The 14,331-nt window shown below is 48.5% G+C and overlaps 1 protein-coding gene across 1 annotated transcript in view; it reads right to left on the reverse strand.

Moving 5' to 3' along the window:
• Positions 1-13,790, reverse strand: part of LOC126161564 (glutathione S-transferase-like) — a 34,418-nt gene extending 20,628 nt beyond the window's left edge. The window contains exon 1 of the mRNA XM_049917505.1: positions 13,653-13,790. The gene's annotated coding sequence lies outside the window, so the exon portion shown is untranslated. The remainder of the gene's footprint in view (positions 1-13,652) is intronic.
• Positions 13,791-14,331: the final 541 nt, after the last annotated feature.

Genomic DNA, 14,331 nt, shown 5'->3' on the forward strand with positions numbered 1-14,331 from the left:
GCAGAGTACATATGATGAATGGTGGTGGCGGCGGGCATACTGAACGGCCTGATGGAGAGCAAAAAGCTCGGCCGTAAAGCTGGAACATTGGTCGAGGAGCCTGTATTTAAATGTGGCGGCCCCGACGACAAAGGCACAGCCGACACCATCGTCAGTTTTGGAGCCATCGGTGTAAATAAAGGTGTGACCGGCAAGTCGAGCACGAAGTTCGGCAAACCGTGAGCAATACATTGCAGCCGGAGTACCATCCTTCGGGAGTGAGCTGAAGTCGAGATAAATATGAACCGGAGCCTGGAGCCAAGGTGGTGTCGGGCTCTCACCCTCTCTGAAGGTGGTAGGGAGGGCAAAATCCAATTGTCGAAGCAGGCGACGGAAGCGGACTCCGGGGGGGCAGCAGGGCAGACACATACAACCCGTACTGGCGGTCGAGAGAATCGGCGAAGAAGGACTTGTAAGAGGGGTGGTCGGGCATAGACGACAGCCGGCAGGCATACCGACACAGCAGTACGTCGCGCCGGTAGGTCAACGGTAACTCGGCAGCTTCAGCATAAAGACTCTCGACAGGACTAGTGTAGAAGGCTCCGGTCGCAAGACGTAACCCCCGATGGTGGATGGAGTTGAGCCGGCGTAAGAGGGACGGCCGAGCGGACGAGTAGACGAAGCTCCCATAATCCAGCTTCGATCGGACTATGGACCGATACAAGCGAAGCAGGACAGTGCGATCCGCTCCCCAAGATGAACTGCTAAGAACTCTGAGGACATTAAGGGAACGTGTACAACGGGCCGCCAAATAAGAGACGTGTGGAGACCAACACAGTTTCCTGTCCAACGTGAGCCCTAGAAACTTAGTTGTGTCCACGAATGGGAGAACAACGGGACCGAGATGTAAGGATGGCGGAAGGAACGCTTTATATCGCCAAAAGTTGATACAAACCGTCTTTTCTTCAGAGAACCGGAAGCCATTTGCCACGCTCCATGAGTAGAGGCTGTCTAGACAACGCTGAAGGCAGCGCTCCAGGAGGCATGTTCTCTGGGCACTGCAGTAGATCGCGAAGTCATCGACAAAGAGAGAGCCTGAGACATTAGGTGGAATGCAATCCATAATGGGATTGATCGCGATGGCAAAAAGGGCTACGCTCAAGACGGAGCCCTGAGGCACTCCGTTCTCCTGGAGGAAGACGTCGGACAATACGGAGCCCACACGTACCCTAAACTTTCGATCCGTTAAAAAGGAATCAATAAAAAGGGGCAGGCGACCGCGTAGGCCCCACCTGTGCATAGTGCGGAGGATACCTCCTCTCCAACAGGTGTCATAAGCCTTCTCCAAGTCGAAGAACACGGCTACCGTTTGGCGCCTTCGCAAAAAGTTGTTCATGATGAATGTCGACAAGGTCACGAGGTGGTCAACAGCGGAGCGGCGGCGACGAAAGCCGCATTGGACATTAGTAAGTAGCCGTCGAGATTCAAGAATCCAGACTAACCGAGCATTAACCATGCGCTCCATCACCTTACAGACACAGCTTGTAAGAGAAATGGGGCGGTAACTAGAAGGAAGGTGTCTATCCTTCCCGGGTTTGGGTATAGGAACAACAACGGCGTCACGCCAACGCATGGGGACTTGACCTTCGGTCCAGACGCGATTGTAGGTACGGAGAAGGAAGCTTTTGCCCGCCGGAGAAAGGTGTGCCAGCATCTGAACGTGAATGGCATCCGGCCCCGGAGCAGAGGACCGGGACAGTGCAAGCGCACGTTCGAGTTCCCGCATAGTAAAGGGGGCATTATAGGTTTCCAGATTCAGCGAGTGGAAGGAAGGTCGCCGAGCCTCTTCTGCCTCTTTCCTGGGAAGGAAGGCAGGATGGTAATGGGCGGAGCTTGAAACCTCCTCGAAAAAGCGGCCAAAGGCGTTGGCGACAGCCACCGGATCAACAAGGACCGCATTACCTGAGGTCAGGCCAGGTACCGAGGAGTGGGCCTTAATACCCGACAGCCGGCGCAGGCTACCCCAAACGACGGAAGATGGAGTAAAACTGTTAAAGGAGCCGGTGAAAGAGGCCCAACAAGCTTTTTTGCTGTCTTTGATGACTCTACAGCATTGCGCTCGGAGTCGTTTGTATTCAATACAATTCGCCAACGTAGGATGGCGGCGAAAGGTGCGTAAAGCACGTCGTCGAGCACGGATAGCGTCCCTACAAGCCTCGTTCCACCAGGGGACGGAAACGCGACGTGAAGAAGTAGTACGAGGAATGGAACGTTCGGCAGCATGGATGATAACAGCCGTGAGGTATTCGACCTGACTGTCACAACTGGGAAAATCGTGGTCCGGAAAGGTCGCCAGTGATGAGTAAAGTCCCCAGTCAGCTTTCAGTATGTTCCAGCTCGAAGGACGTGGGGATGGGGTGTGGTGCAGGAGACGAACGACACAGGGGAAGTGGTCGCTCGAATAGGTGTCAGAAAGGACATACCACTCGAACCGACGGGCAAGAGTGGTAGAACATATCAAGAGGTCCAAGTGGGAGAAGGTATGAGTGGAGTCCGAGAGGAAAGTCGGGTAGCCGGTATTGAGGCAGACAAGATTGAGATGGTTGAAGACATCTGCCAAGAGTGAGCCTCTTGGACAGGATGCAGGAGAGCCCCAAAGGGGATGATGGGCATTGAAGTCGCCAAACAATAAAAACGGCGGGGGAAGCTGAACGATCAGGTGCATCATGTCAGCCCGACTAACGGCAGACGATGGTGGAGTGTAGATGGTACAAACTGAAAAAGTAAAAGCAGAAAGAGTAATGCGGACAGCTATTGCTTGGAGTGGGGTGGTCAATGGGATGGGATGGTAATAGACGTCGTCCCGAATGAGCAACATGACCCCACCATGAGCTGGGACACCGTCCACAGGGGTAAGGTCATACCGCTCCGAGGTATAGTGGGTAAAGGCAATACGGTCAGTCGGGCGCAACTTGGTTTCCTGGAGTCCAAGGACGAGCGGACAGTGCAGGTGGAGGAGCAGTTGTAATTCCTCCCGATGAGATCGAATACCTCTTATGTTCCAATGAAACAACGCCATCGCTAGTCAAAAAGTTGGGGGAACGAGACGGGGGAAGAGCTGGTCACCTCGACGGCCGCGGAGGGCCAGGTTGCGAGGGAACAACGCTACAACCGACGGGAGGCGGATCCGGTTCCATCGACTGGTCGCCAGCTGTGGCCGCTGTCCCTGGTTGTGTAGGAGGGGCAGCATCATTTGCCGACGAAAGGCCAGCTGAGCGCCTGGCAGCAGAGCGTCCCGGCGAAACTGAGGACGGCCGGGAGCGGCGACTCACGGATGGAGCGTCAGTCGAAACGCGCCGGGGTGGAGAGGGGGATAGAAACTTCTTCTTGGAGGCCTTCTTGGAAGGCCGAGGAGGCACAGGGATGGTGGGCTGGACCCGAAGAAGGTCCTCACGCGCGGGGTCCGTTTTGGAACGCCGGACCTCGGAAGCCGGGGTCCGGAACGTGTCCCCGATGGACACCTGAGAAGAGGATCGCTTCTCAGGTGGCGTGTGGGGAGAAGGAGGAGGAAGGATGGCCCCTGGGGCAGAGAGGGTGGGGGCCACGGGGGAGGAGGATTTGGAAGGGAGGGATTTGGGAGGCGGAGGCAGAGCCCCCTGATGGGCGGAGGAGGCGGAGGGGGGACAGGAGAGGGGTGAGGATACCGCGGAAGGAGTAGACACAACTGAGGCAAATGAAGTGGTCAATGGCACGGGATGGAGGCGGTCGTACTTCTTCCTGGCCTCAGAGTAAGACAGCCGATCCAAAGTTTTGATTTCTTGTATCTTCTTCTCCTTCTGATATGTGGGGCAGTCTGAGGATCTAGGCGAGTGGACGCCAGGACAATTAACGCACCGAGGTGGTGGGGTGCATGTATGTTCCTCACGAAGAGGACGGCCACAATCGCCACAGAGGGGCTCAGCCTCACACCGTGACGACATGTGCCCAAAGCGCAAACACCTAAAACAGCGCATAGGAGGCGGAACGTAGGGTCGCACGTCACACCGGTAGCACATTACCTTTACCTTCTCCGGGAGAACGTCCCCCTCGAAGGCGAGGATAAAGGCCCCAGTGTCGATGCGACGGTCTTTGGGGCCGCACTGGACTCGCCGGACGAAATGCACGCCTCGGCGCTCCAGGTTGGCCCTGAGCTCCTCATCAGATTGTAGCAGGAGGTCATGATGAAAAATAACCCCCTGCGTCCTATTGAGTGCCAGATGTGGGACAATGGAGACTGGGATGTCCCCTAGGCGGTCGCACGCCTGGAGCGCCGCCGACTGTGTGGCGGACGTGGTCTTGATAAGTACGGACCCTGAACGCATCTTGCTGAGAGCCTCGATTTCCCCGAAGATGTCCTCAATGTGCTGAACAAAGAACATGGGCTTGGAGGTGGCGAATGTCCCCCCATCGGTTCGAGAACAGACCAAATAGCGGGGGAAGTACTTCGCTCCAAGCCGGCGGGCCTGTCCCTCCTCCCATGGAGTGGCCAAGGGGGAAGGGGCAGGAGAACCAGAACCAGAAACGGTACTTTTTCTTTTGAAAGACTCGGCCGCAGAGCGACCCGATACGTGGTGACGTTTCATCTGCGAAACGTCCGCCCCGATACCACCCACTCCGACCAGGGGCTCTCCCCACGGGCGCCACCCAGCCGCAGCAAGGGCCACCTGGCAGGATGACCATTGCCGGGAGTCCTGATGCCCCAAGGAGACGGGCATCTACTCTTTGGCCGACGTGGGGAGGGTGCAGCTCAGGTATCGGCAGTACGATCCCTGTGTTGTCAGGGGGCTACAACCTAGAGGGTACATGGCGACCCCACCACAACGGGCTGGCTACCGTGCTGGATTTCTGGTGCCATGGAAAGTCCATCATGATCGCTGGTGCAGATGGAGACGCACTATGGGCGTAACTGGGACAACCCAAAAGGCGTTTAGGCCCAATTTGAGTAATAGTGGGTATGGTTACAACGCCGGTGCAATGCTGAGTGCCAAGGTCTGAGTGCACTTAGGACCAGTGGTACACCACGTAAGGTGTCCTTCCCCAAAAGGCTCGTACTTCTGTAGAAATTTAGAAAAATGGAGGTCAAACCCCAAGGGGGACCATCACATGGAAGGCCGAAACAGTTGAAACTCCTTTTAGTCGCCTCGTACGACAGGCAGGAATACCTCAGGCCTATTCTTACCCCGGACCCGCAGGGGGGGCGGTGAGGTTGAACGAGCGATCTTTGCGCTGGCCGATCTGACGACCGTGGCACTAAAGGTGAAGTCGCAAGTCTGCGTGGCCGCCTCCTTTGTTGGCCGAGGAGAAGCAAGGACAGTGCTGTATTTTCCTGTCTGAGGCACGGTGGGCTTGCGACTAGCGAATAATTTTCGAGCAGCAAAGGTCGACACCTTTTCCTTCACTCTTATTTCCTGGATGAGCTTTTCGTCCTTAAAAACGGGGCAATCTCGAGAGGAAGCAGCGTGGTCACCCATACAGTTGATGCAGTGAGGGGATGGAGGTGGACAAGCACCCTCATTGGCATCCTTGCCACACGTAACACATTTGGCCGGATTGGAACAGGACTGGCTGGTGTGATTGAACCGCTGACACCGATAGCAACGCGTAGGGTTTGGGACATAAGGGCGAACGGAAATTATCTCATAGCCTGCTTTGATTTTCGATGGGAGTTGAACTTTGTCAAATGTCAAGAAGACAGTGTGGGTTGGAATGATGTTCGTGTCAACCCTTTTCATAACTCTATGAACAGCCGTTACGCCCTGGTCAGACAGGTAGTGCTGAATTTCTTCGTCAGACAATCCATCGAGGGAGCGTGTATAAACGACTCCACGCGAGGAATTTAAGGTACGGTGCGGTTCCACCTGGACAGGGAAGGTGTGGAGCAGAGAAGTACGCAGCAATTTCTGTGCCTGGAGGGCACTGTGTGTTTCTAACAACAGGGTGCCATTCCGTAATCTGGAACAAGACTTTACAGGACCTGCAATTGCGTCGACACCTTTCTGAATAATGAAAGGGTTGACCGTGGAGAAGTCGTGACCTTCGTCAGACCGAGAAACAACAAGGAACTGTGGCAATGATGGAAGAACTGTCTGTGGCTGAGACTCAGTATACTTACGTTTGTGAGCAGACATAGTGGAAGGTGAGGAAACCATTGCGGAATAATCCCCCATGATTACCAGCGTCTCCGATGGCGCGCTCCTCCCTTGTGGGGGCCCTCACTGAGGGCACTCCCGCCTAAGGTGATTGTTCACACCTCAGGTCACACCTCCCGACAAACGGACTGAGGGACCAATCGGCACTTTCGGAAGGTATCAGCTCGGGTAATCACCCCTCCCTGGGCCTGGCCGTTACCAGGGGGTACGTACGTGTCCTACCTGTCTACCCGGGGCGGGGAATTACGCGTTACCCCGTCACCCGCTACGCACAAAAGGCGTGGGTCGGCCTTCAGACACGCACAGGGAGGAAGAAAGAGAAAGGGAAAGGAAAGAAGAGAGGTCTCAAACGCCGCAGCGGAGAAAAGGGTAAAGAGAAGAGGTAAGGAAAAGAAGGACGAAGGAAGGAAGAAGACATAAAAGCAAGAAAGGCGAAGAATGCAGTACATTTACGAGCGTCCGTCTCCGGACGTAGGCACAAACCATACTCCCAGATGGGGAGAAAGGGAAGGAAAGAGCCAGAGGTGAGGGGAGGAGGGGCGAAGATAGGGATGGGGAAGGATGCGGAAAGGGAAGGTATGCAGCCCGGAAAGGAAGGAAGGCCACATTAGCTCGGGGTCCCGTGCTCGTTACGCACGTATCCACAAAAGAGTTGTGGACCCCCTGGGGGGACTTTGATAGTTTGTAAACAATTAGACACCATTTTCATATTTGTATCTTAGTTCTAGCCTGAGTTATCAATTTATGTAATCAAGGGAAGACTTTTCGGACACCCTGTAATTTGAATCTTACATAAGATCTTTTGCTCTGGAGCTGCATTTGATGTGAATATAGCACTTGCAAATTTTTAAATTTCTCTACCTCATGTTGCTGATGTGCAGAGAATTTTGCTTCGACCAGTGGCTGGCATTTGGCAGATTGAGGCGTACACCAATGGGAACCTGGCGGCTCCTAGTATGCTGCTACTTCGGCTGTGCAAAATCTTATCCAAACAGGAATCTTCCCAGGACTCGAAAATTAAGATAACACTGAACACCAGCCCTAATAAAAATAAAGTATAGTTTTGACATACTTGGACACCGTAGCAGATCTGCCATACGTTCGGGTTCCCCTGATTAGTTCTGGTGTTAAGGGAGTCTATGGCGGGGGGAGGGGGCTACAGTACTGTTCGCTGTATCCCTACACTGTTTTTCCTTCTTTTTTTCCAGCAGGAAAAATTCGACTGAAAACTGATTTTAATAAATCTTAATTAAGATTCGCTAAAGGAAGACTGGCGCGTAGTTAGTTTCGTTCGGTAGTTTTATGTTAAAGACCACTGACAAGCGCGCTGATCCTATACAAATATTCTGCACACTTCTTTATGGAGGATACTGAGAAGCCGCCGAAAACTTACTTCAGCATCGCCACGCCACTGCTCTGGACGCAAGACAGTTGTATGCAGTATGAGAGCGTTTCAAGTAAGTTTCACCCTACCCATCCCTGCCACGAACATGTCTCGGCAGTGCTGTAAACCAACTTCCGCGAGTTTTGAGCACTGAAATACGAGGAAACATTTTCCTCTTCATGTTCCCGATCACCACAGGAAACCGGCCATCAGCCAATTTCTCGACGACAGCCTGTATGTTTACCGGAAAATATTTATGAAATGACTATTAAATGGACACCCCAGCTGCAAACAGGCGTTGATATACTTCATTGGGGACATGTTGAAAATGTGTGCCCCAACCGGGACTCGAACCCAGGATCTCCTGCTTACGTGGCAGACGCTCTATCCATCAGCCACCGAGGACACAAAGGGTAGTGCGCCTGCAGGGACTTATCCCCTTCACGCTCCCCGTGAGACCCACATTCCCAACATGTCCACACCACTACATTCGTAGTGCGCCTAATAGATGTTTGTCCATCATACTCATTACTCGTGGCAGATTAGTGTACTAAGTCCCGTACGACTTCGGGCATATCGTGTGCGTGTGGTGTGGACATGTTGGGAATGTGGGTCTCACGGGGAGCGTGCAAGGGATAAGTCCCTGCAGGCGCACTATTCTCTGTGCCCTCTGTGGCTCAGATGGATAGAGCGTCTGCCATGTAAGCAGGAAATCCCGGGTTCGAGTCCTGGTTGGGGCACACATTTTCAACACGTCCCCAATGAAGTATATCAACGCCTGTTTGCAGCTAGGGTGTCCATTTAATTATCATTTCATTTCTAGCAAAGCTGCATGGTCATCAACGGTAACTGTTCTTTCGGGAACAGATACTACCGTCATATAAAGGGAAAAGTATTTCATATTCTACATCTATACTCTGCAAACCACCGAGTGGTGCCTGGCCGACGGCGCGTCCCATTGTACCAGTTAGGGTTTCTTCCTGTTCCATTCACGTATAGAGCGCGAGAATAATGATTCAATGCCCCTGTGCGTCCAGTAGTTATTCTAATCTTATCCTTACGATCATCAGCTGGCCGTCCGCCCCCGGTAGCTCAGTGGTCAGTAAGAATGTCAATCCTAAGGGTTCGATTCCCGGCTGGGTTGGAGATTTTCTCCGCTCAGGGACTGGGTGTTGTGTTGTCCTAATCATCATTTCATTCCCATCGACATGCACGTCGCCGAAGTGGCGCCAAATCGAAAGACTTTCACCTAGCGAACGGTCTACCCGACGGGAGGCCCTGGCCACACGACATTTACATTTTACGAAGTGGCCAATATGTAGGTGGACGATTGTATATTCCTAGAGTAATCATTTAAAGAGACTCTCTCCCGATAATTTACGTCTCTCTTGAAAAGTCTTCCAGTTCAGTTTCTTCGGTATCTCTGACTCTCCCACGGATTAAACAAACCTGTGGTCATTCGTTCTGCCCTTCTCTCTATACGTTCAATATCCCTTATTAGTAATATATGTTGAGCAATATTCTAGAACAGGCTGCACGGGTGATTTGTAATCAATCTCCTTTGTAGATTGATTCCATTTCCCCAGTATTCTAACGGTAAACCGAAGTTTACCACCTGTTTTACCCATACCTGAACCTAAGCGTTCATTCAATTTCATATCCCTACAAAGTATTGCGTCAAGGTATTTGTATGAATTAGTTGTTTCCAACACTGACAATCTGATATTATAGTCACAGGAGACTACGTTATTTCGTTTTGGGAAATGCAAAATTTTACATTTCTGAACATTTAAAGCAAGTTCCCATCTCTGCACCACTTTGAAATCTTAAAATCTGACACTATTTGTGCAGCTGCTTTCGGGTAGTACTTCGTTACAGATAAACGCATAATCTGCAAGAAGTCTGATTTTACCAGTAATATTGTCTGCAGGGTCATTAAGATACAACAAACAGCAAGACACCCGAAGTTACTTCTACATCTGACGATGACCCTCCATCCAGGATAACATGTTGAATCCTCCCTGTCAAAAAGTACTCTAAGTAACAAATTTCACTTCATACCCCGTATGATCGTACTTTTGATAAGCGTAGGTTTGGTACCTAGTCAAATGCTTTTAGGAAATCAAGAAATACATTGTCAACCTGATTGCCTTAAGCCAAATCTTTCAGTATGTCAGTTGAGGTAAGTGCGAGTTGGATTTCACATGATCGAGGTTTGCGAAATCCTTGCTGGTCGGCATTTAGGTCATTCTGTTCAAGGTACCTCATTATGTTTGAGCCCAGAATATGTTCTAAGATTCTACAATAAATGTATGTCAAGGATATTGTACAGTAGTTTTGTGGATAATTCCACTAGCCTTTTTTTAGCCGGGTGCGACCTGTTTCTTTTCCAAGAAGTGAGCACTTTTTTGTTAGAGGGATCTACGATAGATTTTAGTTAGAAGAGGGGCTAACTCAGCCGCAAATTCAGTGGAATCTGGCAGATTCCAAGAGGCCCTGCAGCTTTGTTCAATTTTAACGATTTGAGCTGTTTCTGACCACCACTGTCACTGATACTTATTTCATTCATCTTTTCAGTGATACGAGGATTACATTGGCGTAATCCTCCTGGGTTTTCCTTTGTAAAGGAACGTTTTAAAACCGAGTTAAGCATTTCAGCTTTTACTTCCCTCAATTTCATCTCCTGCCTTATTCGCTAGGGATTGGACACTAACTTTAGTGCCAATAGCAGTCTTTATTACGAGAACTATTTTGTAAAATCATTTTACAATATTCTGGTACAGTAGTTCCTGAACGAAGCACGCACTGCTCTCTTCACAGCCAAATGCGCTTCATTCAGCATCTCCATTTATAGCACTACGCTTTGTTTTACACCCATAACGCACAATCTGTTTCTTTCGAAATTCCTTTACAGTTGCACTGTATCATGGAGGTTCCCTCCCACTAGGAATTTTTCTTCTGGGTACATCTCTATACAGTCCGTGGTCAACTACTCTTTTAAACTTAAACCAGATTTCCTCTACATGCTCCTGCCCTGCGCTGAAAGTTTCGAGTTCCTCATTCAGATACATATACTACTGATTTTTTTATCTAGCTCACTGAACTTGACATAGTTAACAACTAGCAAATATGATAAAACCTATAAAACTGGCGTAGTAAAAATAGGGACTATTGCTAACAGTTATTTTACAAAAAAAAAATCTGGAGTAGTTTTTCCGTACGAACCAACATAAGCACGATCACCTGGTGCTTCGGGAATAACCCGTAGCATCTCTAACAAGGAAATGTCTAACTAAAACGAGTGTTTCAGTATGATTAACAACCGAAAGTCTAACAATATGAACGTAATTACTGATCACATCAGTGCACCATTTGTTCAATCCCTACCTTAACTGTAGCTATACTTACGGTGGAAGGCCTTTTACGGGCCAGCGTCGTCCAGTCCTAGTTTGCGTCCCGTCTCTTATCTCGTCTACAGGACATTAAATCTCGCAGTAACTCAAACTTTATCCATCATACCAACTGAAGCCAACAGCCTTCACCCACACAGAATCAAATCATACCTTCTTGGGATGAAAATCGTTTGAACATGTAACACATCAGCCTCGGTTGCAAATAGATACCAAACGTTACCCAGGTTTCAGCCAAAATAATTGGGCCTTCTTCAGAAGCGAGTGACACTGAACTACTGCAGGCCAAAGTTTGTCCATGTCAACTAAAAGACTGTAGAACCGTAGTAACTAGTCATAATCTAGATTACTTGGTCTGAAGAGAGACAGCAGGCTTCACTACGCGGACGAGGTCGGTAGGCCGCGAGAGCTGCAGCGGTGCAGCTCGTCCGCGCAGTGGGGCCTTCTGTTTCTCTTCAGCCCAAGTAATGAAGATTATGACTAGTTACTACGGAGCTACTGTTTTACACATGACAATGTGGTTTGAGACAAGCTGGCGACTATAATGAGGGAAAAGAGTGGACTGGAAAACCAGAAGACTTGTAAACTCATCTCTTAATCAAAAAGTTTCAATTAAAGTGAGGAGAAAGTACAAACTGGATCGGACTAGGAAAAGGACTAAGACAAAGATGCTGTCTATCACTTACTCTTTTCAACTTCTACTTGGAAAATATGATTGACCAATGCTCATTAGATGACAAAGGCGTAGAAATTGGAGGAAGAAGAGTAGGGTGTTTGAGGTTTGCTGATGATATGGCCCTTCTAGCTACAGGGGAAAAAGAATTACAGGATTTGGTGGACACCATTGAAACTAACGGAAAAAAATATGGAATGACAATTAACACAAATAAAACAAAAGTATTGGCACTTGGAGGAATTAAAGAAATAAAAATTATGCTGAATGGAGAAATACTAGAACAGGTGCAAAATTTTAAGTATCTTGGAAGCAAAATAGACACCGACTGGAAGTGCACCACAGAAATTAAAACAAGGATAGCAATGGAAAAAGGGGCGTTTTATAGGAAAAGGAGAATTTTCTGCAGCGATCTGGACAGAGAACTCAGAAAGAGACTCATAAAATGTCTTTTAAGGAGTGTTCTATATGGCGCTGAAACGTTGACTATGAGGAAGAAAGACAGAAAGGCTGGAGGCTTTTGAGATCTGGACATGGTGGAGGATGGAAAGAATAAGTTGGATGGACAGAGTAAAAAACGAAGAGGTATTGAGAAGAGTGGGAGAGAAAAGACAGTAGATGTAATAAAGAGAAGAAATAGAAATTTGATTGGGCATATATTAAGAAAGAATGACGGACTGATAAAAACAGTTTTAGAAGGTTATGTAGAAGGGAAAAGGAAGCGAGCAAGGAAGAGATTCCAGATACTGGATGACATGATCTACGGTACAACATACAACAGCCTTAAGAAGGAAGCAATGGATAGCAGAAAATGGAGAGGCAAAGGACCTGCTAATATAGCAGATGACTGATGATGGTGGTGATGACTTGACATGGACAAACTTTGGCATGCAGTAGTTCATTGTCACTCGCTTGTGAAGAATGCCAAATTATTTTGGCTGAAACATGGGTAAAGTATGGTTTCTATTTGCAACTGAGGCTCACGTGTTCCATGTTCATTTATCACAGTTGCTGACAAGGCTGCACAATGTTAAAAATTCTTAAAATCGTTAGAGGCATGTAATAGCAGTCCGCCCCTAATGCGAGGCTTTGATGTGCACAATTTTTTTATAAATTTCAGAACAAACTTTCGATACAGACAAATAGTGTCTGCCCAGTGAGATCATTTTGCCTTTTCGTGTAGAAAATGTACTATGAACAAACAGACGAACATTTACATTGTTGGATATACGATATGATATGATACGATATGATGTAATTCTCAACAATGAGTAGTCTGTTAAGTCTGTATTTTTGCTTGTAAGCTTGTCTCGGTACTGTTACCTTTGTGCCCAGCAAGTATATTTTACATATAACATTGCTTGCTTTTGCTGAGCAGTTAGAAACAACGTACGAATATCGCAGAGCCTAATATTTGTTTACAGGCAAGTGGAAAGTTCTTCAGTACGTTGTTTCAAATTTTGTATACAATCCTAGTTTCGTTAATGGAATATACGTGTAGGTCGTTTAATTCTGCCACCATTGACAGTGTAACGTCAGTTACGAGTGCATGTGAAGCGATAAGCTTCCGAACGGGTTAGATGAAAACCGAAATTACGTAAACAGAGGCAGTCAACAGCAAATAATGCGTTGCATGTGAAGCTTATGGCCTGCATTTGAACTAATGGTCTACCACCGCTCAGTACGACCACAATATACGTTACGTAAGGCAACGTATATGTTTCCAGTTAGCACATATGTATAATACTTCATATGTAAGCTGGAGCCGCAGCAAACGAAATATTGATTACGATCTAATTTCAGTTATAAAGCAATCATGCACTCGCTTGGTTTGACTGTAATATGTTCGCTCCTACGATTACCATAGCGACTGTAGGGTAAAACATTTTGCATTTTGACAGCGTTACAACGTTTGTGCAATGAATCGCCGTGAGATGCGTAGGTGGTTAACAAGAACGTCAAGTTTCCGAACCCATTATGGTGATTAACTATAATGCAAAGACTAGTAAGACACTTACCTACTTGTGCCGGGTGATTAAGGCGCTCCTTGCTTCTGCTGTGGCCGGCAACTGTAGCGCTCGACTAGTCGACTGTTCGTAGCAATATAAAGCCAGCTGTGAAGCTGTCCGAGAGTGGAAGGGCGGCGGAATGTTGCCACGTTATGGTAAGAGGGGTGGGGAGGGGAGGCGTGGGGAGGCGAAGGGAAGGGGAACAGCCTTATCTACCGCCGTCCAAAGATGACCTACAGTTGTCCCACACTCCTGCGCCGTGCTGCGTGGCTATGCAATGAATCGCACTTGTAGACCACAATCACGGCCGCCTGTATTAGAGGCCGGAGTCGTCAAGCTGACAACGTCGTAGCCTGTGACGTCAGTAGGCCGGCTAGCGTGACCAGCTAGGCCGAGACTGAAGTTTAGATTTCGTCGAATGCAGACGACGTGTCAGATATAAATACACAATGACTTTTTTTTTAGATATGGTCCCTATAAATAACACAGTAACCTAGAAAAGTTAATTTCTCGCAGTATTACGCCGACTTTATGTCGGAATTACGCATTTTATTCTCGTTTCCTTGCAACGATGAACTTTTCAATAACTCACATGTGCTTCATATTATGACGTTTCTTACCCGATATTTGGAGATACAAGTTCAGCAAACAATTTTGTGAGTTGCCTCCTAACATTATTTGCAGACTT

This window comes from Schistocerca cancellata, chromosome 2 (assembly GCF_023864275.1).
Source record: "Schistocerca cancellata isolate TAMUIC-IGC-003103 chromosome 2, iqSchCanc2.1, whole genome shotgun sequence".
NCBI lineage: Eukaryota > Metazoa > Arthropoda > Insecta > Orthoptera > Acrididae > Schistocerca > Schistocerca cancellata.